Source organism: Puma concolor, chromosome B3, assembly GCF_028749965.1.
Source record: "Puma concolor isolate L17-30 chromosome B3, mPumCon1.1.hap2, whole genome shotgun sequence".
Lineage (NCBI taxonomy): Eukaryota > Metazoa > Chordata > Mammalia > Carnivora > Felidae > Puma > Puma concolor.
This window is the reverse complement of record NC_141672.1, coordinates 53163027-53189914: the sequence shown is the minus strand read 5'-3', so window position 1 is coordinate 53189914 and position 26888 is coordinate 53163027. Positions and strand designations below refer to the sequence as shown.

The following is a 26888-nucleotide window of genomic DNA, read 5'->3' as shown; positions in this document are numbered from 1 at the left end:
GTCTCCTGTTCAGTCAAGAATGGTTACATAGACTAATGCCAGGCTTCTAGCTCTGAAAGCAAATAGTCCTTACTCTCTGTAGAAAAGAACAAGAACAAGAACAAGAACAAGAACAAGAACAAGATCTATGTTTCAAGAACTCTTCCCACCCTCACATCTCACCCACCAAAAGTCCCTACCTCCATCCCCACCCAGACCTGCCTTCAGAAACAAATATATTTTATATATGTTATTCTTTAGCATGAAGTTAGAATGATCTTTCTAAAAGTAAAGTCTGATTCTATCAATATCTTCATTAACATATTTCAGTGAGGGCTCCAGTGAAGCCCAAAGTCCTTAAAAGGATTCCCCAAGCTCTTCATTATTTGTTCCCTGTAATCTCTTCAGGCTCTGGTCTTGCAACTTCCTCTTGCATAGTGACCAACTTCTGACAATTGGAAGTTGCCAAGGTCTTACCAACTGGCTTTTGAACCAGCACTTTCTTCTGGCTAAGGGGCTAGCTAATCTTCCATTCCTACTCTTGCCAGACACTCCCATTGAGTTCCAATTAATTATTCAACTGTCAACTTAAAATTTCTCGTGCCTACAACTATATATAGTAGGATTTCATGGACTCTTGCATGAATATTTTCTTCAGATAAGCTATGTGATATATTTGTTCTTGTAAGAGAGAAGCTATAGGCCATTTGAAATGATCTATTATCATCATTAACTATATTCATTTGTATCACTCTGCAAGTAAAGAACACACAGATAGTTAACTTCCCAGGGACCAGTTTCTTTATCCAAAAAATGAAAAGAATGGACCAGATAGGTTTTACAAAAGGAATGGATAATTTATATTTCTAAGTTAAAGGACTCTGTACCTTCACTGAGATCATTTTGGGGACCAGAACCTAATAAGCAGTAGAAAGAACTTTCTCTAAGCAGCAAGTAGCATTTTCTTTAATGAAAATTGAAACCGTTTTTGGAAGAGGTCAGAGAACTACAAGATACAGAACAAAAGTGTGCTATTGATGTCTGTTTCATTAAAATATAAGTTAAATATGTGAGGGCCTCTAGAATTAGAGATGTCCTGGCTCTTGCTCAGAGCACACTTTTCAGATTTCAACATAGCATTCCTAAGTGTGTGACTCTTTGTGAGTACACTGATGAAAAAAATAAATTCACTAGGATTCAGCAAATGATACAGATTTATCTGTGCAGGTACTTTTGAGGGGCTGTTTTCACCTATAAACCTAGATTCTTTCAACACACAACAAAAAGGCAGATGGAATAACGTTTGGAAAAACACCAATATTTTTTCTCCTTGCAACCTATTACATCAGCCAGCATTTCCCTGTAGTTGTGATTATTCCATTATGACTTGATTACTAACTATTACTGCCACAGTTGGAAAAGTAAAAGCCCGGCATGGGGCCATCTCCATTAAAGGAATATGAAATCCCATAACCGGCTCTCAGGCTGCACGGCTGCTGTGGGGTTGAACTCAGAAGTACATTAAGTATCTACTTAAGATGCTGTTTGAAGGAGCACCCTAACTTACATCATTATTTCATTTAGTTTGAACTGTACCATGGATTTTTCCATTAAGCAATATTAGACACTTAAACACTATATTGAGGTTAGTTGTGCTCTAAAAAAAAGGCCATGTAATTTTTTTTCTACTCTCTTTCCAGAGGTTGAGAATTTTCTATCACGTGTATAGGCAATCCTGATTTTCCCTAATAGAACAGACTAAGTGGTTACATAAACTAGGGAGTACCATCATGTTAAAGAGGCATAACTGAGAAGAGAAGCATTAATATTCATGTTGGTAACATGGGCATACGCCATTTATAAAATCAGAGAGAAAAGAGCCTTCATTGCTATAATTTAACAGGCCCAGGAAATATAAAATTTTAAAAAGTCAAATATATTCAAAGCACATAGATTATTGTTAATGGGGAAAGGGAATTATGATACTATTTTATATCTATTCTTGTTTTATGTGTCACAAATGACAAGATGGCCCAGGATGAGAAGTGAGATATGATGAAGTCCTTTCACCGTGTTTTTAGGACAAAATCTAGTGGTGGAAAAACACCAAACAACTTAAATATTTTACAGGGGGATGCTCACCACTGCGAGAAAACTACAAATTATATATATTTAAAACTACAAATTAGTACATTAGCATATATGTAATTACGCTTGGGAAAGATTGCATATATGTGTCTATGTGAGTTTGTGTAAATATACACCCCAAATAATAGAAAGGTCTAGGGAAGATACATATCTTGACTTTATTTTCAAAACCAGGCAGATTTTTTTTACTCAAAATAGCTTCTGCTACCGTAATTATCTGGAGAAAATCTATATTTAGCCAGATTAAAGGTTTCTTGAGGTAAAGAGGTTACTCCGTCTTTACCATCTTCTTTCCTGTGTGGGATTCCTCACTTTGGAAGTGAAGGCATATCTCTGACAGGAGCCAGTGCAAGCGTGGATATCCTCCCTATCAGAGAGAGGAGCTTAAATGGTTCCAGATCTCAATATCCATACCATTAACATTCTCCTTCCCCCCAAGGCTTGGCTCAACTCCCATTCCAATCATCACTCCACTGATAGTAGCAATGTCTTCATCTCTGAATCCCTTTCTTCCTTTTATTTTTATCATTTAAATACACTTAGTAATAACTAATGTAATTCTGTCCCCCTTCCCACACTGCCCTCCCCCGACCAATTTTGAAAAGAAAATACCTCCAAAAGCACAGGAAATTGTGTGAGCAAGTCTGTGGGCTCACTATCTAAAAGCTTATGTGATTGAAAAAGAAAATCGGGGAAATATGGATGAAACTTAAAAGTCTAAGATGTGGTTCTAGGCCTTTTTGCAAAGGGTCCCTCTAGGGAAGAGGATGAGAAGTGAGTATAAGTAGAACCTGGAAAAATACACAGAATTTTGAGAAGACCCTATTAAGAGGCATCAAGTAGCAGTACGAATGATCAAGTCAGAATTCCCATCCCAGCCCTGTGACTGGTTACACAACCTCCTGATTTTACATAAATCACATACGCTGAAGAGACTGTTACCTTCTCCCTTTAGAAAGAGCAACACCAATAACATCAGAAGATAATTCTTTAAAACATTAAAATTTCTCTTCACTGTTGCAGCCATTGCTGGACATCAGTGGCCAAAATGAAGTGCAATCCCTTTGTGACTTCCAACTGGAACAAGAATCATAAAAGGCATTCCAATGTACCTTCCCACACTCACAGTAAATATTATATCTTCTCTTTACAAAGAGCTGAGACGGAAGTACAACATTTGATCCATGCCCACCCAAAAGGATAAGGAAGTACAGGTTGTGTGAGGACTATACCAAGGTCAGCAAATTGGCAAAGTAGCCCACATTTACAGAAAGAAATACATTATCTACACTGAATGAACACAGCAAGAGAAGGCCACTGGTGCAACTGATCCCTGGGCATCCCTCTAGCAAGGTGGTTATCAGTAGGCTAAAACTGGACAAAGACCACTAACATATCCTTGAACATAAAGCCATATCTCATCAGGAAGCAAAGGAAAAGGGCAGATAGAAGGAAGAAACAATTGAGAAGATGCAGGAAGAAAGGAATCTTATAAACGACTTTAAATAAAAACTGTTAAAATGGAAAAAAAACTTATTAAAATTATAAATAACTTAATTATTAATAAAGTTTTCCTTAGAAATAATTTCCCCCAGCAAATATTCATTCCTTATTTTCCCCTGGGTTTCTAAAATAATTTTCTTTCTCCATTAAGGCTGACCGAGTCTTAGAAAAATTGCTTAATCTAGGACTTCACACTTAGTGAGTCACAGTGTCCTGAATGTTAACTGAAAAATCACTGTTTGTTAGTGTGGATATTTTTGCTATTTTGTGCATCCCTAGACTTTATAGCCTAGAGATTCATGAGTAACAATGCTTTGTTCTTCTAAGTTACATACACAATTGTACGTTTTTCTCTTCATAAATTGAAACACACCCAAACCAAAACTTTGAAAAGTGAAACAAAAACTCCTTGCATTTTTTTCTTCAATAAGTATAAATAAATACAGTGAATGTTAAAGTGAAATTTAAGGAAGTAAAGGAGAAAGAAGGGAGAGAAAACAGTTAAGTGAAAGATGAATCATTACTATTCAATGAACCCTAACTACAAGCTATACACTGTGCTAAGTGCTTTCCATGGACTGTATGCATACCTCATAAGGAAGGCAACACAATTTAAATTGCTTAGACATGAAAACTGAGATGAAAACTAAAGGTCTTGTGGAAGACCTTCCATTGTGGGTGAATGGCAGACCTACCCAGGTACCCAAGCATGTGATCCAGAAGAGGAAAGAGAGAGACAGAGGTTGGGAGGGAGATGAAGATCAGAAGTGGATGACACTGTTCACTCCTTTCCCCCACTCCTGAAGTCTTATCTGGGTTATAAGCAAGCCCCATGCCAGCTGTTTCTTGACTTCTCTGTTCTCCTATTAGGCCTTTTAGTGAAGGAGAGCAAAAGGAATAGCAATGATTTAATAGAAATAACCTTGAATTTTCTTCATTTTCAAGTAAAACATTTGCAAAGATTGGCACTTTGAATATTACTAGTAACATTACATGCAACCCATTTCATAGCTATTTCCATCACCCCAGTGTGTTATCATAGAGTTAGCCTAATAATGCCTTTCTGTTAAAATGTCTATATAAAACAATATGCATATGAGGTGGTTTCCAATGTTTGCTAATCGGTTAGCAAAATGCCATTAACTTCACTTGGTTCAAGGTAATTGGTTACTATAAAAACCATAATTCCCAGCTGCAGGGAGATGCATAGACCTACTTTCTACCTAACTAAGGCAGAAATTTTTACTCTAAGGAAACTTAAGCAATCTTTAGAGGCACCCTAGGGGACAACTGTGGCTAGAGGTTGGGTCTCTTGACCCTCTTTTTCAATCTCTAATTAGCAGAGTGACTCTGTTCTTACATGATTTATATACTGGATTTTGAATAAGATTTTGGCCAAGAAACAGTTCAGTTCAAAAAATCTTGAAAATCACCGAGGTAAGGGACTTACATTTTCTTCAAACATAATTTTGAATATAAAACCAATTAATAATTGTTACTTAAAGCTGTCGTCAAATCCTGCATCAAATTATATTCCCGTGTTATTAATGAAACTAGAATGACAATGAAGTCTCTTAGTAAAACCATATAATAATACTTGAGTAGCAGGGTTTTAGTGGTTCCATCCACCTCTTTCTCTGAAGTACACCGAGGCAAGGAAAAGTCAGAGCAAATTAACAGTGTTTGAAAAGCTTAATGGTGCTTTAACAAAAGATACAATAATCAAGGTTTTTAAATTTATAAGGTGTATGTTATGAGAAGAAAGTAAAATGAGTCAGATCTGATCTGTCCTTCATAAAATCATGTTAATGGCCCTGTACACGCTGTGCTTTTTGTATGCAAATATTGATTATATGCTCTTGTATTTTGTCTTTATCATCTACAATTTTAAGGCAAAACATTCCCCCATAAAAAAAATAAAAAGAAAGAAAAAATGCACATAGCATTTTCTAACATTTTGGGAGGGATTTTTCTTGTCTCTTAACCATTTTAAAATTGGTGTCAATATTATAAAATTTTGAAATAGCCTCAAAAGGCTGTATGAATGTAAGGAATAATATAGTTAAGGGATGCCTGGGTGGTTCAGGTGGTTAAGCGTCCTACTTCAACTCCGGTCATTATCTCAAGTTCAAGCCCTGTGTTAGGCTCTGTGCTGACAGGTCAGAGCCTGGAGACTGCCTCAAATTCTGTGTCTCCCTCTCTCTCTGCCCCTCCCCCACTCACACTGTCTCTGAAAAATGAGTAAGGCTTAAAATTTTTTTGAAAAAAAAGGAATAATATAGTTAAGTTCAGCTGCTTGTTTCCTATACAAAAGAAACTACCCTAGACTCTGCAACATAATGATAGGAAGAAGATGAGGAAGAGGAGGAGGAGGAGGAGGAGGAGGAGAAGGAGAAGGAGAAGGAGAAGGAGAAGGAGAAGGAAGAGAGGCAGGAGGGAGAGGAAGAAGTAGAGGAGGAGGAAGTAAAGGAGGAGGAGGAGGAAGTAAAGGAGGAGGAGGAGGAGGAGGAGGAGGAGGAGGAAGAGGAGGAAGAGATGGAGAAGAATTCATTTCTGAGGAACTTTTAGTTTAGTGATAGAGCCAGCTATATGAAGAATTTTCATGCAATATGGCTGTGAACATAGTATATCCACCAGCAACCCAAAAAAGGGCACTGAGCTCAAACTGAGGTTTCAGGAAATCGTTTTCTTTTTCTTTTTTTAAAAGGTTTTATTTTTTCTTCAAATTTTTGTTTCAATTCTAGTTAACAGTGCAATATTGGTTTCAAGAGTAGAATTCAGTGGTTCATCGCTTACATACAATACCCAGAGCTTATCACAAGTGCCCTCCTTAATGCCCATCCCCCACCACCTCCCTCCATAAACCCTCAGTTTGTTCTCTACAGTTAAGAGTCTCTTATGGTTTATTTCCCATACGTTCCCCTCCCATATGTTCTGTTTTGTTTCTTAAATTCCATGCATGAGTGAAACCATTTGATATTTGTCTTGCTCTAACTTATTTCACTTAGCATAATACACTCTAGCTCTATCCACATCATTGAAAATGGCAAGATTGCATTCTTTTTGATGGGTGAGTAATGTTCCATTCTGTATATATACCAACTCCTCTTCATTCATTCAGTCAATGGATGTCTGGGCTTTTTCTCTACTTTGGCTATTGCTGATATTATGGCTATAAACATCAGTGTGCATATACCCCTTCAATTTTGCATTTTTGTATACTTTGGGTAAATACCTAGTAATGCATTTGCTGGATTATAGGGTAGCTCTATTTTTTTTAAATATTTTATTTTTAAGTAATCTCTACACCCAATATGGGGCTCAAAGACAGAACTCTGAGATCCAGAGTCCCATGCTCCATTGACTAAGCCAACCAGGAGCCCCTCAGGAAATTTTTTTCTGTAAGATAACCTTTAGGTTCAGGGCTTTTAAAAACAGCTTTATTAAGATAATTATTGAGGTATAATTAACATACTATACAATCCACTCATTTAAAAGTAACAATTTCATGTTTGGCCATGCAACCACCACCAAATTCAAATTTTAGAACATTTTTTTGTCCCTGTAAAAGAAATCCAATAGCCATTAGCTGTCACTCATCATCTTCCCCCCACACCTTCCACATCCACCCCACCATCCCTAAGCACCTCACTAATCTGCTATGCCATAAAAATGGAAGTATGTAGGCCATATAAATGGAAGTATACACTACATGGTCTTTTGTGACTGAGTTCTTATCATAGTGTTTTTAAGGTTTACCCTGTTGTAGCATGTAGTATTTTATTACTCTTTTATTGCTGAATAACTTTCCATCATATGGATACACCATATTTTATGTAACCATGCATCAATTAATGGAATTTGCGTTATTTCCACTTTGGAGATATTACAAGTAATGCTTTATTAAGAACAGCTGTGTGTACAAGTTTGTACGAACATCTTATTTCTTAAGAATATAGCTGAGTGAAATTGCTGGGTTAAATGGTAACTCCACATTTCACTTTTTGAGAAATTGCCAAATTGTTTTCCAAAGTGGCTGCACCATCTTACATTCCCACTGGCAATGTAAGAGGGTTCCAATTTCTCCACATCCTCACCAATACTTGTTAACATCTTTCCTTTTGTTTATGGCTTAGGGCTTGAGAAGTGGTATATTGCTGTAGTTTTGATCTAAAATTCCCTATTGACTAAATGTGTTGAATATCTATTTCATGTGCTTATTGGCCATACATATATCTTCTTTGAGGAAATGTCTATTCAGATCCTTTGCCCATTTGTTAATTGTTTTTGCCTTTTTATTATTGAGTTGGAAGAGTTACATATATACACTGTATACAAGTTCCTTATCAGATATATGATTTGTAAATATTTTCTCCCACTCTGTGGGTTGTCATTTAACTTTCCTGAGCTTATTTGCAGCACAAATGTTTCTACTTTTCAGGTAGTTCCATTTATCTATTTTGTTGCTGTTGTTATTCTTGCCTGTGTTCTTGGGTGTCATATCCAAGAAAATATCTGAGCTTAGGCCTTGAATAATGAGTACGACAGAACCAAATTAAGAATAGTAGACGCTCAATCCAGGCGGAGGTACAGAAGAAGCAATGGCATGGAAGCATGATCCACTGTGATATTCTCTTCTGTTTGTTTGGAACAGGGGAGATTCCCACAGAGCCATACCTAGCAACTTGGCACACCATCATACCAGTCTTAGGATGCACAATGTAGTTCTTAGAAGAGCATTATTGACATTATCCTATTGCTGGCTGCAGGTTAAGGTCAATTAAAGGATTATATGTGTTAAAAGAATGTTTCCATAATGTAACATTTTAAAAATATCTACATTCCCTCAAATAATTTTTAAAAACATGTCCTCTAATTTGGAGGTCCTGAGGCAAAGTCCAGTTTACATATCCTTGTTTTCATTCTGGATTCTACACTCTAAGAGGCTGCCAGTTTAACTTAAAAGCTTTTTAAAAATATTATCATTATATGAAACAATGGTAGGTAAGCAATCTGCTCTTCCTCTGAACCCACTAGCAATTTATTTGCACTCCTCTTATAGCTTTGATCACACCCCTCCTTATCTGAACCTATCATTAGAGTGTAAGCTCTTTGATATTCTCTAGTATGTCTATTTTCCATTCATTCCTCTAACAAATATTTATCAGGTCTAGGTCACTGTGTGTGGGGTACAAGGTCAGACCTAAAACCACAAGGGCGAGGAAAGCAGAGTTATAACTTACTCTGCAGGGCTCCTCTTTAGGGTCAGGGAGAAGCCACCCTCTAAAAGGCCTTTGCCTGACATCACAGGCTGGTGTTGCTTCCTCCTCTGCCCCACCCTGCTGCCCCATTCCTTTCTTTACCAGTCTCTCCTATGAGTGTTTCCTGAACAAATCATTTACACACCAATTCTCACCTCAGGAATTGCTTTTGGGGAACTTGATCTCAGACCCTATGATAGAAGAAACACAATGACAATGATATGCAGTGAGGATACACAATGAACCAGATGGATTTACATTTTTCTAGCTAAGAAGCTAGATTTAGATAACTATTTATCTAAACCATCTTTCTCACCTTGCTTTGACCAGCACAACACTAATAAATGCTCCATAAATATGTGTGGGGTGAACAACTATGAACCATTAAATTAACCAACAAATATAAAACACTTATACCCAATGACTAATTCCCATGCCTTTGATTGGGCAATATTGACTAGAGAGGGATTTCAAAGAACTCTATTTAACGGCAGAGAACCAGGTTAATATTAAATAGTGGAAATTAAATGTATCAATTATGGTAAAGTATATAGATCACTTGGACCTAATTGGCCAGAACTATGAAATGTACCTCCAACAGAAATGAGAGGAGCAAGAAACACAGTGGGAACTGGACTAAGATGAATTCAAAGCTCAAGAAGGCTAAATTGTTCATGCATCATTCTTGAATATTTTGGTATCAAGAATTAGATAGGCCTGAGCATGCTGACTGTCCTATTACCCCAGTTTTCCTGGAAATGCTGATAACTATGAACCTCGACCTAGTCACGTAATTTCTCTATGTTCAGCTGCTGTGTGATAAAGTAAGGAGTTTCCCAGGACTGGCCCAGAGATGAAGTGAAGAGCAAGAAAAAGAGGTAGGAAGATGCAGGCAGCAGCTAGCAAAGGGGGAAAGCAGAGATAGAGAAGGAAAACAAAGCTATAGACAGGGGTTAAAGGATGGAGAAGGGAAAGAAGACCATCTCAGGTTTACAATCTACATAGCAAGAAGGATGAACATGGAAAACTAGAAAATTAGCTGCAACAACAGGGAGTGAATTTAATATGTAAAATAATACTGTATTTGGATAAGGCCAGAACTGATACAGTAAGCCTGGTAGTGGCGTTAGAAAACACTGCCTCCTAGAAACAAGTTTCCCTCACAAATTGACAAAAACTGTGCGAGTCTCAGACTTGCCAAGCATTCCAGATTCCCAGTGAAATCTCAAACTGGGCCCCAAACTTTGGTCCCATCACCTAAAGTCCTGCACTCTAAGTAGTGACCTTACTGATGGAGGCCATAATAGAATAAGATTTTTTTTCTAATCCCCACCAACCCTTTGGGAATACTATCTGCTTTTAAAGTTATAATATAGCTATTATAAGCACACAATTCAAAAGAAACAAGAAATATATACAGTTAAAAATAAATAATCTTCCCCACCTCCTCTGTCTCCCAGCTCTCTGCTTAAGGCAGCATGCATTATTTTAGTTGTTGTATGTTCTTTCAGGCCTATTTCATGAAATTTTCAAACAAATGCTTTTGCTCTTTTTCCACTCATATGATCCTCCTCCTCCCCAACAACCCACTGAACAATATATCTTGGAGAAGTTTGAAATCAAAACATATATAAGGACCTTATTCTTTTTAGTAACTGCATGGTATTCCACTGTATACTTGTTTTTTTGTTATGGATTTATTTATCTAGTTCTCTATTATTACACACTTAAATTTCCATGTTTTTGCTACTATGAAAATGTTGCAATGTAAATCTTTGAAGACATATATATATGTAATATTAGAAACACATATGAGTTTGTAGGATAAATACATTAAAATGACAAGGCTGTCAATATCCAAGTGCATCATTTTTACTTTTTAATTTTTTTTGCTTTTTATTTTTTAAATGTTTATTTTTGAGACAGAGCATGAGTGGGAGAGGTGCAGAGAGAGAGGGGGACAGAGGATCCAAAGTGGGCTCCGTGCTGACCGCAGACAGCCCAATGTGTAGCTCGAACCTAGGAATCATGAGATCATGACCTGAGCCAAAGTTGGACACTCAACTGACTGAGCCACCCAGGCATCCTTATGTGCATTATTTTTACTTACAATTCCAAACTGACCATAAATTTAACAATTTATGTTCCCACCAGCCATATAGCAGACTGTTCATTCCCTCACATATTGAATAGTGTAATATTAACTGCATTTTACCTTTGTCAATTTAACAGATTTTTTTTAAAGTCTCTAGTTTCAATTTTCATCAACCTTATAATGTAAGTGACAGACTAAGCTAATTTTGGTCTGTTTAAGAGACATTTGTGTTTCTTTTTCTGCCTGCTCACATTCTTTGACCATGGTTCTCTTCAGTTGTAGTACTATTTCTTACATATGCTATGCTTTCTTTTGTTGAAAACGTTAATTTGTTTGGATATAAATTGTAAATACTGTAATATTCTTCTCCAGTTTGACATTTGCCTTAAGTTTAATTTAGAATTTTCCCCAAAACTTATTTTTTATTACTGTTACCATCATCATCTTCATTATTTAGTGTACTCAAACATACTACTAGTCTTTTATTTATGGCTTCAGGGTTTAATATTATCAATATTTAATCTATTCTGAGATAAAAGTAACTCATGGTTTCCTCTAATATTTTTGTTTCTTTTTTCACATTTAACTTTTACATACCTCCAAAATACTCACACAGACACAGACACACAAACACACACACACATACTCTTTTTTAAAAAAAATTGAGATGAAATAGTTTATCTTGCACCCCAGATATGGCTTTACCCTAAAGCTCTTCCTGCTATTTAATGTTTAGTAATAAAAAGGACTAGAGAATAATTATTTCCAAATTAAAAAAAAAATTTTTTTAACGTTTATTTATTTTTGAAACAGAGAGAGACAAAGCATGAACAGGGGAGGGTCAGAGAGAGGGAGACACAGAATCTGAAACAGGCTTCAGGCTCTGAGCTGTCAGCACAGAGCCCGACGCGGGGTTCGAACTCACAGACCGCGACATCATGACCTGAGCCGAAGTCAGCCGCCCAACCGACTGAGCCACCCAGGCGCCCCAAATTATTTCCAAATTTAAAGTCCTAATTTCTTTTTTAAAGATATTTTCATCCACTTAGTTACCAAAACAAAAAAAAAATAATTTTTGTGTCTAAGTTATTAAATATTGTATAATTCATTTTATGATAGATATAACAGGAAGTTAGAACGTTTAAGGTTAAAATTTTTACAAGTGTTTTACTGAGATTATAAATAACATTTTCTAAACAGGATATAAAAAAAGATACCTGCACTTCCATGTTTATTGCAGCATTACTCACAAAAGACAAGATATTGAAGCAACCTAAGTGTTTATTATACACTAGATAGATAGATGATAGATAGATGATAGATGTTATTCAGCCATCAGAAAGAAAGAAATCCTCTCATTTGCTACATCACAGATGAATGCTGAAGGCATTAATAAGCTAAGCGAGACAGACTAGATAGAGAAAGACAAATACTATATGATATCACTAACACATGGAATCTAACACAAAAAACAAAAAAACAAATTCATGGAAACAGAGAACAACAGTTACCAGAGACTGCGGGTAGAGTAACTGGGGAGATGATGGTAAAGGGTACACACCTGCAACTAGAAAAAAAGTAAGTTCTGGAAATCTAATATACAGCATAGTGATTATAGTCAAAATACTGTATTACATATTTAAAGTTGCTAAGAAACTACATCTGCAGTATTTTTATCACACACACACACACAAATGATAACTATGTGATACGACAGAGGTGTTGGCTAACACTGTGGATGAAATCATATTGTAATATATACATGTGTCAAATCAACACACTGCGCTCTTAGATATTTAGCATTATCTGCTTTAAAATGTCTTCCAGGCTAAAACTTTGACTGCCAAACTCTGAATTAGAGGACTCTGCAGGCTCAGTCTCTGCTCATGTGTGTGCTACAGCCAAACCAATATTATTTTTGATACTTATAATATCCTGGAAAATTTTAAGCCTCCACAAAAGTAAAGAGACTGGCTTAACTGTATATACCCATTACACAGCTACAACAAACAGTAGTTTGTCACTCAGTTTTTCCTATCTTTCCATTTATTTAAAAAAATCACTTATTTTTATTTTCTTAAAGTATCTGAGCAAATTCCAGACCATTGTATCATAACTTTTGTAAAAACTTCATATAATCTCCATCAGATAGCACATAAAAAACATAGCATATTGTCATTTCTTACACTTTGTAATATTAGCAAAAATTCCTTAATAGGATATAAAACAACCATATTGTATCCAATATTCTTTGTCTCAAAACATCATATTAAAAATACATTTTTTCAGACAGAGTCTAGAAAAAGTCTACCCATTGCATAAGAATGACACGATCCCTTGAGGAGCCTGGGTGGCTCAGTAAGTTAAGCATCTGACTCTTCATTTTGGCTCAGGTCATGATCTCACGTTTCGTGGGATTCCCAATCTCTCCACACACACCCCTGACCCCTACCTCACTCACATGCACATGCAGGCTCTCTGTCACAAAAATAAATAAATAAACTTAAAAAAAAAAGAATGGTACGACCCTTAGTTATCTCAGTCTGTAACATTTCCCCCTCTCCCTCCACCTCATATTGTCTACTAGGTGATTTGTCCTGTACATTTTCCTACATTCTGTATTTAGGTAATTGCACCCTGGTGCCATTTAGCATTGTTCTCTAACCCTGTATTTTCTGGAAACTGCTATTTAGTTCTAGAAGCTTCCTTCTTGTTAAGTTCATGTTCTTAATTTTCATTTTTTAAATTAATTTATTATTTATTTTGAGAATGGGGAGGGGCAGAGAGAGAGAGAGAGAGAGAGAGGGAGGGTGGGAGGGAGGGAGGAAAGACAGAATTCCAAGCAGGCTCCACACTGCCAGTGCAGAGCCTGGCACAGGGTTTCAACTCACAAACCATGAGATCATGACCTGAGTGGAAGTTGGATGCTTAACCAATTGAGCCACCCAGGTGCCCTTATAAGTTCATTTTTAAATTTATTTGGAAAAGAGCAAGAATAATTCATGGATGGATGGCACTGTGTACTTCCTAGTACTTCTCAGCAAGAGGAGTATAATATCTGGTTGTCCTATTTTTAGTTAGATTAAGAATGATCAGAGGGTCCAGGTGTTGTCATACTGAGCCACCCACTTTAAATTTCCTCAACATATTACACCTAATGATTTTAGCAGTCATAAATGATCCTTAACCTATATCCATTATTTTTGAAGGGGATACAAAATGGTAATTTTTGAACCCTATAATTTTTACAGAGTGTATTAGCTGAAATTCATCTCTAAAAAGACATTTTCTTCAACAAGTATTTTCTTAATTTCAAATACAGTTTGTATATAAAAGAAAAATGCTCAAACATTATCAATTTTCAGAAAAATGCACGTGTGTCTTATCAAATTCTAAATGTGGCCATTATGTTTTTATTAGTTTAGTTGTTTCATTTTGTGCTTGTGTTGTTTTAGTGTGTTGGTATCATTATACAATCAAAGATTTTTATTTCTTTGACATGAATACAGTCATTCTAAAATTCACATTATTTCTTATTTGGCTGGTAGAAGCCTCTTCCAGTTGGCTTCTGGGTTCCTTGGAAATAAACCTCAGTCATCTTTGATTGTTTCCTTGTTTTATGGCTAGAATAAAAATCTAAGGCTCACCTTATATATTTCCTGCCCCAGGACAGGAATCAACCATTTTTCCAAGGAGACCTGGTTCCATTTACTGTAAAATTGTAGTTAGAGATCAAAATCCAGGTACTATGGGCATCTTTACTACATTATTTCTAGAACTTTTCAGTAGACTTAACTAGGACATCATATTTAAGAAAGTGAAAAATAAATTATGAGTTCATATTGATATTGTCAACTAAAATTAAAATCACAAAACTTTCATTTAGATTGTCTGAGAGTGTCAGCCTGCTGTATTACTTTCCTATTGTTGCTATGACAAAATGGCATAAACTTGGAGGCTAAAAAGCGTACAAATTTATTATCTTACAGTTCTGGAGGGGGGAAAAATGAGATCTCAAAGCTGAATTCTTTTGAAGTTTACAGAGGAGAATTTGGTGTTTTGTCTCTTTGTTTGTTGCTTTTCCCAGCATCCTGCAACTGCCTACATCATTTAGATTATGGCTACCTTCCTCCATCTTCAAAGTCAATTGCATACATTTTCTGACCTCCTGCTTTCTTCTTTTAAGGACTCTTGTGATTACATAGAGCCCATCCAGATAATCCAGGGTAATTTCCCATCCCAAGACCCTTAACTTAATCACATCTGCAAAGTTCCCTTTGCCATATGAAGTAACATTCACAGGTTCCAGAAATTAGAACTTGGATGTCCCTAGGGGCTATTATTCAGCATACCATGCTTATTATATATATTACATTACATTACATTACATTAATTATATTATATTATATTATATTATATTATATTATATTATATTATATTATATTATATTTATTATATTATAATTTATTATACAATATGTTACCTTATATATATATATATATATATATATATAATACATTATAATAGCTTCAAAGCAAAACAACAAAAATAACAACAATATTATAATTAAAGAGAAAAACTACTAAATTCAGTTTAGTCTGTTTTGCACTTCTCCCTCATTGCCTCCATTTAGGATATATCCCTCTAGGATATAACCAAAAGACCATGTTTTAAAATAACTTGAGATGACCTTTGTGTTCTGATTCTATCAGCTTGATACTGACTTTGGTTAATTTGTTTCCATTTGTGTTCAAATTTTAGGAATTTACAAATGATTTATTTTGTTTGGAGTTACATAAATATACATGGTTTTAATATCAAAATGTAACTTAACTCAAAAAATATACATACAATAACTCATTGTGGTTTCAATTTGCGTGTGTCTGATGATGAGTGATGTTGGGCTTCTTTTCATGTGTTTGTGACCATCTGTAAACCTTCTTTGGAAAAAAATGTCAACTCACATCTTCTGCTCATTTTTATTTTTTTTAAGTGTTTATTTATTTTAAGAGAGAGAGAGCATGAGTGCACCAGCAGGGAAGAAAGAGACAGAATCCCAAGCAGGCTCCGTGCTGTCAGCACGAAGCCCGACTAGGGGCTGGATCTCATAAACTGTGAGATCATGACCTGAGCTGAAATCAGGTGTCAGACCATTAACTGACTAAGCCACCCAGGTGCCCCTGGCCATTTTTAATTGGATTATTGTTTTTTGGGTGAGTTGTATAAATTCTTTATATATTTTAGATATTAACCCCTTATCTGATACATCATTTGCAAATTAATCTTCTCCCATTCAGTGGTTTATCTTTGTTTTGTTAATGGTTTCCTTCACTGTTAATATCACTAATCATCAGGGAAACGCAAATCAAAACCACAATGAGGCATCACCTCACACCTGTCAGAATGGCTAAAATAAAAATAAAAAAAAAAACAAGTATTTTTACAAGTGTTGGCAAGGAAAGGGAGAAAAAGGAACCCTCGTGCACTGTTGGTTGAAATGCAAGCTGGTGCAGCCACTGTGGAAAACAGAATGGCGATTCCTCAAAAAATTAAAAACAGAATTATCATATGATCCAGTAATGCCACTACTAGGTATCTACCCAAAGAAAATTAAAACATTAATTTGAAATGAAATGAAATTAAAATACTAATTGCAGCATTATTTACAACAGCCAAGACATGGAAGCAACCCAAGTGCCCTTCTGTAGATGAATGGATAAAGAAGATGAAGATGTGGTGTATATGTGTGTGTGTGTGCATGTGCATGTGTGTGTGTGCGTGTGTGTGTGTATGTGTAGAGATATATACACAACAGACTATTACTCAGCCATAGAAAAGAATGAGATCTTGCCACTTACAACAATATGGATGGATCTACAGGGTAGTGTTTAAGGTGAAATAAGTCAGAGAAAGACAAATACCATATGATTTCATGCATATGTGTAATTTAAGAAACAAAACAAATGAACAAAGAAAACAAAAAGAGATAAACCAGAAAACCTACTCTTAATTATAGAGAACAAACTAGTGGTTACCAGAGGGGAGGTGGGGGCAGGTGGGTGAAATAGGTGAAGGGGATTAAGAATACACTTATGGTGATGAACACTAATGTACAGAACTGTTAAATCATTATATTGTACACCTAAAATTAATACAGCACTCTATGTTAATCATATAACCATAATTAATTTATTTAAATATAAAATAAATAATTTATAATTTTATAAAATTATAACAATTTAATTAAAAATAAAATAAAATAAAACTAAATTATATTAAGACACATTTAAAGATATCTGGCTTAATCTCTGTCCCTTCATTCTTGTTCCCTTACATTTCTTAAAAGTAACAATCTTCTTTAGTTTTTTTCTATTACTTATTTCTAAAAATATCAAAAAGCTTGTATAAACATAAATGCAGATAGATGGCTGATAAACAGATGTATCTCGACCACAGAGATCATTCTATTGTAATATAAGGATATCTTCCTCATTTCTTTCACAGATGCCTAGAGTTCCACTGAATGCATGTATCCTATTTTATCCAATAGTGTGAACTTTGAGGTAAAGATTCAATGTATTTTCTTTCAGAAAGATAGCATTTTGTGCCAAAACTACTTACTAAGTAATGTATCTTTTCTCTAACGATTTTAAACAGTACCTTTATTTTGCACTGTTTGTTAGTATATATGGTTCTTTCCCAGAGCTTCATTATCTCCTTATGGGCCTATCTAGTCATGCAACAATACCAGGTTATTTAAATTATTATCTTCTACATGGTATTTATATGGTATTTAATCATAATTATCTAGATGGTTTTAAAATTTGGTAGCGTAAATCCTCCCAAGTTAACTTTCTTTTTAAAAAAATGTTTAGTTATTTTTGCTTTCTTATTTATTTCCACATAAATTTTAAAATAAGCCTAATTAAAAAATAATCTTATTGATATTTTTATTTAGATCATAATAAATGTATAAGAGGATAGGTTCTTGAGGCAGCATCATTGGGGGCCATGAGAAAAAAAATATGTCTGTGATTCAGCTGGAAAAGTGGGCACAGATATCAAAGATAGTAGCAATTTTAGGTAGCAATATGCACTCTGTATAGTATTAGTAATACTGGGAGTAATGCCATTAGCATCTACATTAGTGCCTCACATTTGCCAGGCATTATACACACATTATGTATTTTAATCTTCATATAAACCTTTTAAGAGGCAAAGTCAAAACTAGAACCTAAATCTATCTTTCTCTACAGCCTCTAATGAACCACTACATTCTGCTACGTCCAAGGAAGTAGTCTGAAACAATCTTTTAAGTGACATCCTGCATTAACTGTACTCTGAAAGAGAATTGCCTCCAAAGTACCAGTAAGTGTGCTGAGTAGGAGGACTTCTGTGAAAGTGCTGGTCCAAAAACAGACTGGCTGTCCCTGACTGCTGGAGAATGCTATGTCTATGTAAATGAAAAAAATGTAGGCAGTGACCTATGACTCTTACAAGGTAAGTAAATATCTAGGACCTGCATACACCTGCAGTCTAAGGGATATTTTGGTAACACATATGAGCATTTCTGGGGATATTCTATGCAAATCCACTAAATGAATGACCTTCAAACTTTAAAATGCATCAGATCATCCAAAGACTTATTAAAATATATATTACTGTGCCCCATCCCCAGAAGTTTCTTATTCAGTAAATCTGGTTTGGAATCCCAAGAATTTGTGTTTCTAACAAGTTCTCAGGTGATGTTGATGCTATTGTTTCAGGACTCACAATTTAAGTTCGATGGGCTATGCCTGTAATGAGTACCAATAATAAAATCTGATCAAAGTAATGATCAAGTAAGATCATTTTCAGGCTACCATGCTAAAAAGTGTGCAATTTCTGAAAAGGGGAGAGAATGAATACAAATGTTTCAAAGCACAGGCAGAGTGTAAGGAGTATGAAGTTGGCAGTCTGGCAGGCACCTCATAATCTAGTCTCTGTCCCCAAAAATCTGGGTGGCCTAGACTTAGTCACTTAATTTCTCCAGACTCAGCCTGCACATGTGTCAACTGTAGCAAAAAGGAAAAAATATATTCAAACTTTGTCAGAGTTTTAGGATTCTAATACAATAAGGTGCACCCATTCTAAAGAAATTAGAAATATAGGAACTAAGACTGTCCTTGGAGAATGCAGTTATAATTAATTAAGCATAGCATTTCAGAATAGAGATATGCAAAGTCAGCATAATGAAGGCAAATTGTTAACACATCCCTGGGAATTGACTATAATGTGATTGAATGTATTAATATTAATATACCTAAAAAAGAATGTGCCAATCAAAATAACAATTGGTCAGCCTCGGGAATGGAAAAATAAGCATTTAGGAAGACAAACTGGCAAGTATTATCTACTCAGGAACTGTCCAAAAAAGGAAATCTTTACTATTGGATTCAAGCCTTATGGTTTTGTACTCCATAATAGATGAGATGGCCTGAGCTACCTCAGTTGAAAGTCCTTGCTTACCAACATGTTTTTGTTTATCTTGTTGATTGGCTTGCCTAACGGGAGAGTGAACCTGATAGAAGGAGCAATGTCCAATCAATTTGCCATTGCAAGTTTAAAAATGGGCCTTTGATCGTAATTTGGCTTTATCTGTAGCTTATATACACTGATTGACAAGTGGGACGATGTGCTATGATCTGTAATTGCATTTCTCATTACAAATGCCTAACTTGATTTTTGCATTGTTTGTACATGTATGAGTCTTTATGAGTTTAGAAAATGCATACTCATCCCTCATCTGCTTTAACTATACTAACAAAACCAGGCTTATGAACCTACAAAATGAGTATTAGAAACTGAGTGGCCTTATTTACCAAGATAAAATGTCCCTTTGTGGATAACTACCTAGAAAGAAAGCTTGCATTTCCCAGGTGACACTTCTCTGCATTGCTATGAGGGCTGGTTGTAGCCAGTATGATCACAAATCCATGTTTTAAACTTTTAAACCTTCCTCTGCTCTACTCTGTATCATTGGGAGGGACTAAACACTTGTAGATTATGCTACCCAGACTCTCACTGGTTTCAACCAATGGACTGAGACTGGCATGAGACCAAATGACAGAAGAAAAAGAAAAGCCAAGTATTTCTCCCTCCTCTCAGCCTCTTCTATCCCCAATGAAACTCATTTCCTACATTACACTTCTTCAGTTGTAAACTCAGAGTTTTAAATAATCAGAATTGTTTCTACTTTCCCTGTCCAACCCTAAGTGATTACCATATGACATAAGAACCCACTAGGAACTATAACCATGTGTTCAAGAAGTATGAAGTGTGTGTCCATGGACAGACAAATGCACGCGGGCGCGCACACACACACACACACACACACACAAATTCATTATAAAATCATATAAACCAATAAAAATTCTGGTTTGTACTTTTTTTGGTAAATTATACTAGATAGCCCCATTAAGTAGACATAAGCCAAGTGTGTGACTCATTGTGACTGTCAAAAGAACAGTCAGAAGGAATAAAAGTCTCAAATAGACAAATGGTTAGGAGGGCAGTTACAGACTTAGATTATGTGTATGTCTAATAACAAACTAAATGTAGTTTTCAGTTTAATCTGTAAACATATCACTAGGAGCTGGTCTAGAATACTTAGCAATATTCAGACTGATAAACATAATGTTAGAGGATATCATCACAATACTGGACCACTTTGGTTAACCAACATATTGGCCAAGGAAGTTAACTGGTCTCCAGGCAGGGGATCCAAAGATATATGAGAAAAAAAATACCTCTAGATCACTCATCTTATTTCATGCATCGAAATTCCCTGTACTTATAAGGTAACTAACTTTCCTCCTGGGCTTTCTGTTTTGACCCCCATGAACAACAGAAGCTATATTCTTTCAAATGCTTCTAGCAAAATTAACTATGACTAGTTGGCAACATGAACATGTCTTGGCATATACTTTTTCAAACTCTGTTCTACTTTCTCTTGATACTGGTTTTTCCCCCCTCTTTTCAAGTAAGAAAAAGATTTCATCATCTGTACCTTATTTAGACATAGGATTACAACTCTGTATTCTGGTTTTAAGCAACAAATTCCAACAATGAATGACCAGGTTTTGATCTGATACTTTGTGAATATGCTCCCATCACTGAAATCCCAATGTTGAACTGTTAACATCTATAATTAAAAATGTACACCGTTGTCAAAAGTGGCATGGAGTGTTTAGAATCTTCTTCTGACTAAAGGGCTTTAATGGCTTCATATTATTGAGTCCCACTTCCCGAGTGTCTTTAAATCCTTGCCGGATAGTAAAATAAGAACACACATTAAATCTTCGAGACCACCAAGGGAACATTTAATGCATTCCTGCAGGAACTGAGGTATATGGCTTCCAACAGTGCCTATGTAAGTGAATCTGAAGGTTTTTTTAAATGCTTACTTCTAAGAGGTAAATGGCATAGGCACAAGCCAACACAACTTAGTATTTTTTGAAGGTAATGGAATTAATTAAAATATTGAAAAATTAGCCTAAAATGAAAATGCCTGTTGCATTCACTCATTTGGTAAATAATTGAGACCCTCTATGTGTAAAGCTTTTATGTTTATTTTCCCATATATTTCATTCTCCACAACAAGACACTTTTGGGGACTGAGAGAGGATGACGTTAATAATTGTACCAAAACAATAGCCATAAACTGGCAGCATCCCAGGCAAATCATAACATAGGTTCACTCTAATGTGATAGAAAATGTGAAGGCAAGACCCATTCCTTCATTTTTAGGAATCCACTAAGTGGAAAACAATATGATTGTTCCATTTTAATTTCTATCATCATTATCACTATTCAATATTTTTTAAGTCTTGCCTTCTGCTATTTTATTTGATCCTTAAAGAAGCTTAATATATAATCACTACTACCATTGTCATTTTATACATGAGGAAAGTAAGTGAAAGAGGGTTTAAATAAATTGCCTACATTCACATGGCTAGAAGGTAGAGAGAGTGGCATTCAATTTAAAACCATGCAGTTTGATTCCAGAGCCTAAAATCTCACTCACTCCCCAAAGAAACATCCTAGGATACATTTATTATAGTAAGAAATGGTGAGGTATTCTGGGACCACATAGAAATGGCACTTAAGCAAGCCTCTTTGACCAAGAGAGGCTTTCGAAATGATTTGACAAATAAGCCATTTATTCAATTAACCAAGGGGCAAAGGTACAGACAAGTGGATGGAAGGGACAACAAATAAAAAATCTGTAGGCAAATCACTGAAATGTTCTTCAAGATTAATGGTACACAGCAGTCTCTCTCTCTCTCTCTCTCTCTCTCTCTCTCTCTCTCTCTCTCTCTATATATATATATATATATATATATGATGTGCTCTTTAACGGCAGCCCCAGGACATGTCCAGGGAAGGTATGAACTCTCATTTAAAAGAACAGATAATATATGTTATGAGTTGAACTGTGTGCTCCAAAAAGATAAATGGAATTCTTAACACCCAGTATCTCAGAATGTAACCTTATTTGTAAATAGGGTTGTTGCAGATGTGATTAGTTAAGATAAGGTTATACTAGAGTGGACCCGTGATCCAATGAGACTAGTGTTTTTATCAGAAGAGGGAAAATATCATTGGAAGACACACACACACACACACACTGACAGAAGCACAGGTTGGAATGATGCAAGTGAAGGCCAGGAACACAATGGCTCCCACCAGAAGCTAAAAGAGGCAAGGAAGGATTCTACCCAGAATCTCATCTCAGAGGGAGTATGGCCTTGCTGACACTTTGCTTTTAGAATTCTAGCCTTCAAAACTGTGAGACAATACATTTCTGTTGTTTCTGTTACTTTGTGGTACTTTGTTATGGCAGCCCTAGAAATCTAATAAGATTTATAATCATGCAGTTCAGGCATTTGTACAATTTTGGAATTAGGGACCCTTTAAAGCTAATATTGGGCATTAGCCAATGTAGAATTTATATATGTCATAAAATGTTTACATGAATTTTATATAACACAGCCAAATGGTTGGCTATAATCCATCTTGCTGATGGCATGGTGAAAAGTTATTCAAAATGATCAGTTGTTCTAATTATACATGGTATCAATACAAAGGATCACTTAGATTTGATACTATACCACACCTGGATGCCTAAAAGTTAATTTTAACATACAGAATTTCAATGACAGCCAACAGAAAAGACACTAATTAACTACGGATTTTGCTCTGCTCAAGCTTATCCAACATCATTTAATGATTTCTGCCAAAGGCAAGTAAGAAAACAAGAGGAGGCCAGGTTGTATGGGATAATGTTTCCTCATGTACCATAATAAGCAGAAAAAGGAAGAAATCAATGTTTGCTGATGGAAAAAGATAAAACTGTCAGGAAAATAAATGTTATTTTTAGGTTTTGTTAAGACTTTGGCACTAAGAGAAAATCAGAATAAAAGATTAATAATTCCTAAAAAAACAAATAAACAAACAAACAAAAAAGAATTGATTGAGTCATTCCTAATAAATGTTTTCTCATTTTTCAGTCCTGAAAATACTCACATTTTACAAGCACTTTCTTTGGTGTAGTTTAAGTTAACTTTTGTAGATCCCAGAAAGGTTTTTAATCTTTATTAAGTTTTTGGAAATATTCTGAGCATTTCAGGAAAAGACTATGAGGAGTCTAATTCAGAATAAATATGTCATGTTTACAACCAGCACTGATATAGATTATTAATTACCACTGACAGGATATTCTTTAGCATAGAGGTAGATCAGTAGTACTTTCTATTATTATAATTGAAATTATTAAACCTAAATTTGAAACCTCAATGTTTTAAAGTCAATTTAAGGAATGTTCCATTAGATTGGAGTTTAAAAATTTAAGTAAATCCAATTCATTTAATTGGTATCTTTGATGTCCTAGCTATAAGTGCAGAGAATAATTTTTTTTTAACGTTTATTTATTTTTGACACAGAGAGAGACAGAGCATGAACAGGGGAGGGTCAGAGAGAGGGAGACACAGAATTGAAACAGGCTCCAGGCTCTGAGCTGTCAGCACAGAGCCCGTCGCGGGGCTCGAACTCACAGACTGTGAGATCATGACCTGAGCCGAAGTCGGCCGCTTAACTGACTGAGCCACCCAGGCGCCCCAATAAGTGCAGAGAATAAATTTCACTCAATAGGATCACATGTAGACAACTACTATATTTTTCATGTTGCCTTTTATAAATAGTAGGGATGGATGTAACTATAAATGATCATTTATGACATGTTGAATGTGCCCAAATGACTCACACTTTGTGGATTTATCTTTATCTGTTTATATATATACATACATATATGTAGTAAGTGTGTATGTGTGTATATATATCTATTTTTTGTCTATACATATATACAAAATGGCAGGATGTATGTAATATAGACTCAAAACTAAATCAATTAATTCAATTGACATTCCACCATGAAAAAATTCACTTCATACTACATTAATGTTACTGAATTTAGATTTGCTGACAGCTCAATAACTACTATGAAAAAAAATTTTAAATCTGAAGGGAAAAAACTATTGTGGGATATCTACCACTTGGAAATTGCCCCAGTTAAATAAGACATATCTGGAAACATGTCAATAGGAGTATTATTCTAATAATAAAAATACAGAATCCAATTCATCAATGTCTATGTAATTATTCATAACTTCCGTATTAAGAGAACTGCAATTGTCTACCCTAAAATGATACATTTTAGGGGCACCTGGATGGCTCCGTCAGTTGAGTGTCCAACTCTTGATTTTGGCTCAGGTCATGATCTCATGGTTTGTGGGATCAACCCCAATGTGGGGCTCCACACTGACAGAGCACAGTTGGCTTGGGATTCTCTCTTTCTCTTTCTCTCTCTCTCTCTCTCTCTCTCTCTCTCTCTCTCTCCCCCTCTGCCTCTCCCCTGCTCATGCTCTCTCTCTTTTTCAAAATAAATAAATAAACATGTTTTAAATTATACATTTTAACCATGAACACAACCAATAGATTCTTAATTACATGTTAATAGGAAGTATGGATTTCCTTCAATCTCCTGGAAATGCGCTAATAATTTTAAAATACTTTATGTCAACTGCTGTAATAAAGTAATGATTATGATATTATCACTTCTACTTATAATATTTTTCATTAAAATATATAAATCTCAAAGTAAGATTTCTAAGTTAAAACTTCCACATGATTTGTATACCTAAAATTTTGATTCTGAGAAATCATTTTCTGATCTCTCTGAGGATCCAATTTTGGCCATGAAAGGTAAAGCTATCATAACCAAACAAATCCTTAGTCTGTATTTACAGTCAATCTCCATCACATGCAATTCCTTGTGCATTAACTTGCAAACTTTCACTGCTTAGAAGTAATTCAAATAGAAGAAACACTTTTTTAAATATTAGAATAAATTTGAAAATATAGTCGACACCCATGCTATTCATGTTAATAAAACTCTTAAGACAAATAAAATTTGATGGAACATCATACCTTTACTAATGACTTGTGGCTTTCCTTTTACAAGTCTTCAGGAAAAGTAGTATGATAGTTCTGAATCACAATTAAGCAACATAAGGTCAGCAACCAGGAAGAAGAATCTAGGGTTAGTTGTGTAAATATACTCCTCATTATGTTTGAGTCCAGGAAATAGGTACTGTCTTATAGAATTGCCATGGGGAAAGAAAGACTGAGATAAGAGATACAAAAATAAGTATGCTTTTTGTAACCAATCCTGGGGAAACAGGAGATTGTGAATATGACAAAGAGAAAGAGGGAAAACCATACAACAAACTGTTATTGTGCTGTCATTGCTGAGAGTAACTGGGGCTCCATTCTACTGGGATCCTCTGAGGAGCCATGTAGAATGTGTCGCAGAATTGCCTGACCAAGGGGGCATGTATCAATTGGAATCTACTCCCTATGGACCAAAGAGCTTCTTTGCAAACAGCAATTAGTACTCTGCCTGACAAAGTTTAGTCTAGTTCCAGAATCTCAAGTTTTGTGCTGTGACCCTCTTCTTAGGAACTAACAAAGAATCCACGCAGCATAGTCAACCAACAGCAAGCCTTCCGGATTGCACTGCCTGAGCAGCAAGGCAGTTTTCACTGCAACTGGACTTGCTGCAGAGCCCTCTCTTGCTCCAAAACTGAGAATTTTTAAAGTTTTCCAATAAAGCAATATTTCTAAGTGTAATATACGCAGGCTTTAAAATCCAAAAAAAGCCTACCACATGCTGGACTTCTTTCTTCGTGGTATGGCTGTGATAAGCAACAACATAGGTTTATAACCTTAGATGGAATAGCCCTAGCATGCCTCATTGGACTCCAAAAGCCTTTACCATTTGAACAGACCAGTAAAATTCAGGGTACTTTATTTCTTACCTTCTGCCACATTTCTATCTTACTATGGCATCCACGGTACCTGTTACTTCCTTTTTGGAAGTTCAAGATGACATGATGTAATCAATATAATGTTCTGTAGATCACTGAGACAATCAAGTTCCCTGTGCACTATAATGTTATAGAGAGTCAGAGAGTGAATCCTGATCCAGGGCACAGTAGTACATGTGCATTGCTGTCCATCCCACATAAAAGGAAACTTTAAAATCTTCTTGGTGACAATTGAAAAGCATCCGTTTGTCAGATGACTACCTGTATACTGGCAAATCTGCTCCAATGGAGACATGACATGTAGCACAGCAGCAGTGTTGATTTGATTGTCTACCACAGTCTATCATCATCTGCCATAATCTACCTGGCTTTTTAGGTATCTTGTATGTGAAATAAATTGGAACATGATAGAGACTACCACTCCTTTACTGTCCAAGCTTTGACTGTAGTACCTAATCTCTGAAAATTCTTCTGGGA

At 35.5% G+C, this 26888-nt stretch overlaps 1 protein-coding gene and 1 pseudogene across 2 annotated transcripts in view; one reads left to right on the top strand and one right to left on the bottom strand.

The window, feature by feature from the left end:
* MDGA2 (MAM domain containing glycosylphosphatidylinositol anchor 2) overlaps positions 1-26888 on the bottom strand; it is an 870482-nt gene that overhangs the window by 467600 nt on the left and 375994 nt on the right. The window lies entirely within an intron of this gene.
* On the top strand, positions 3176-3636 carry LOC147579983 (large ribosomal subunit protein uL24 pseudogene; annotated as a pseudogene).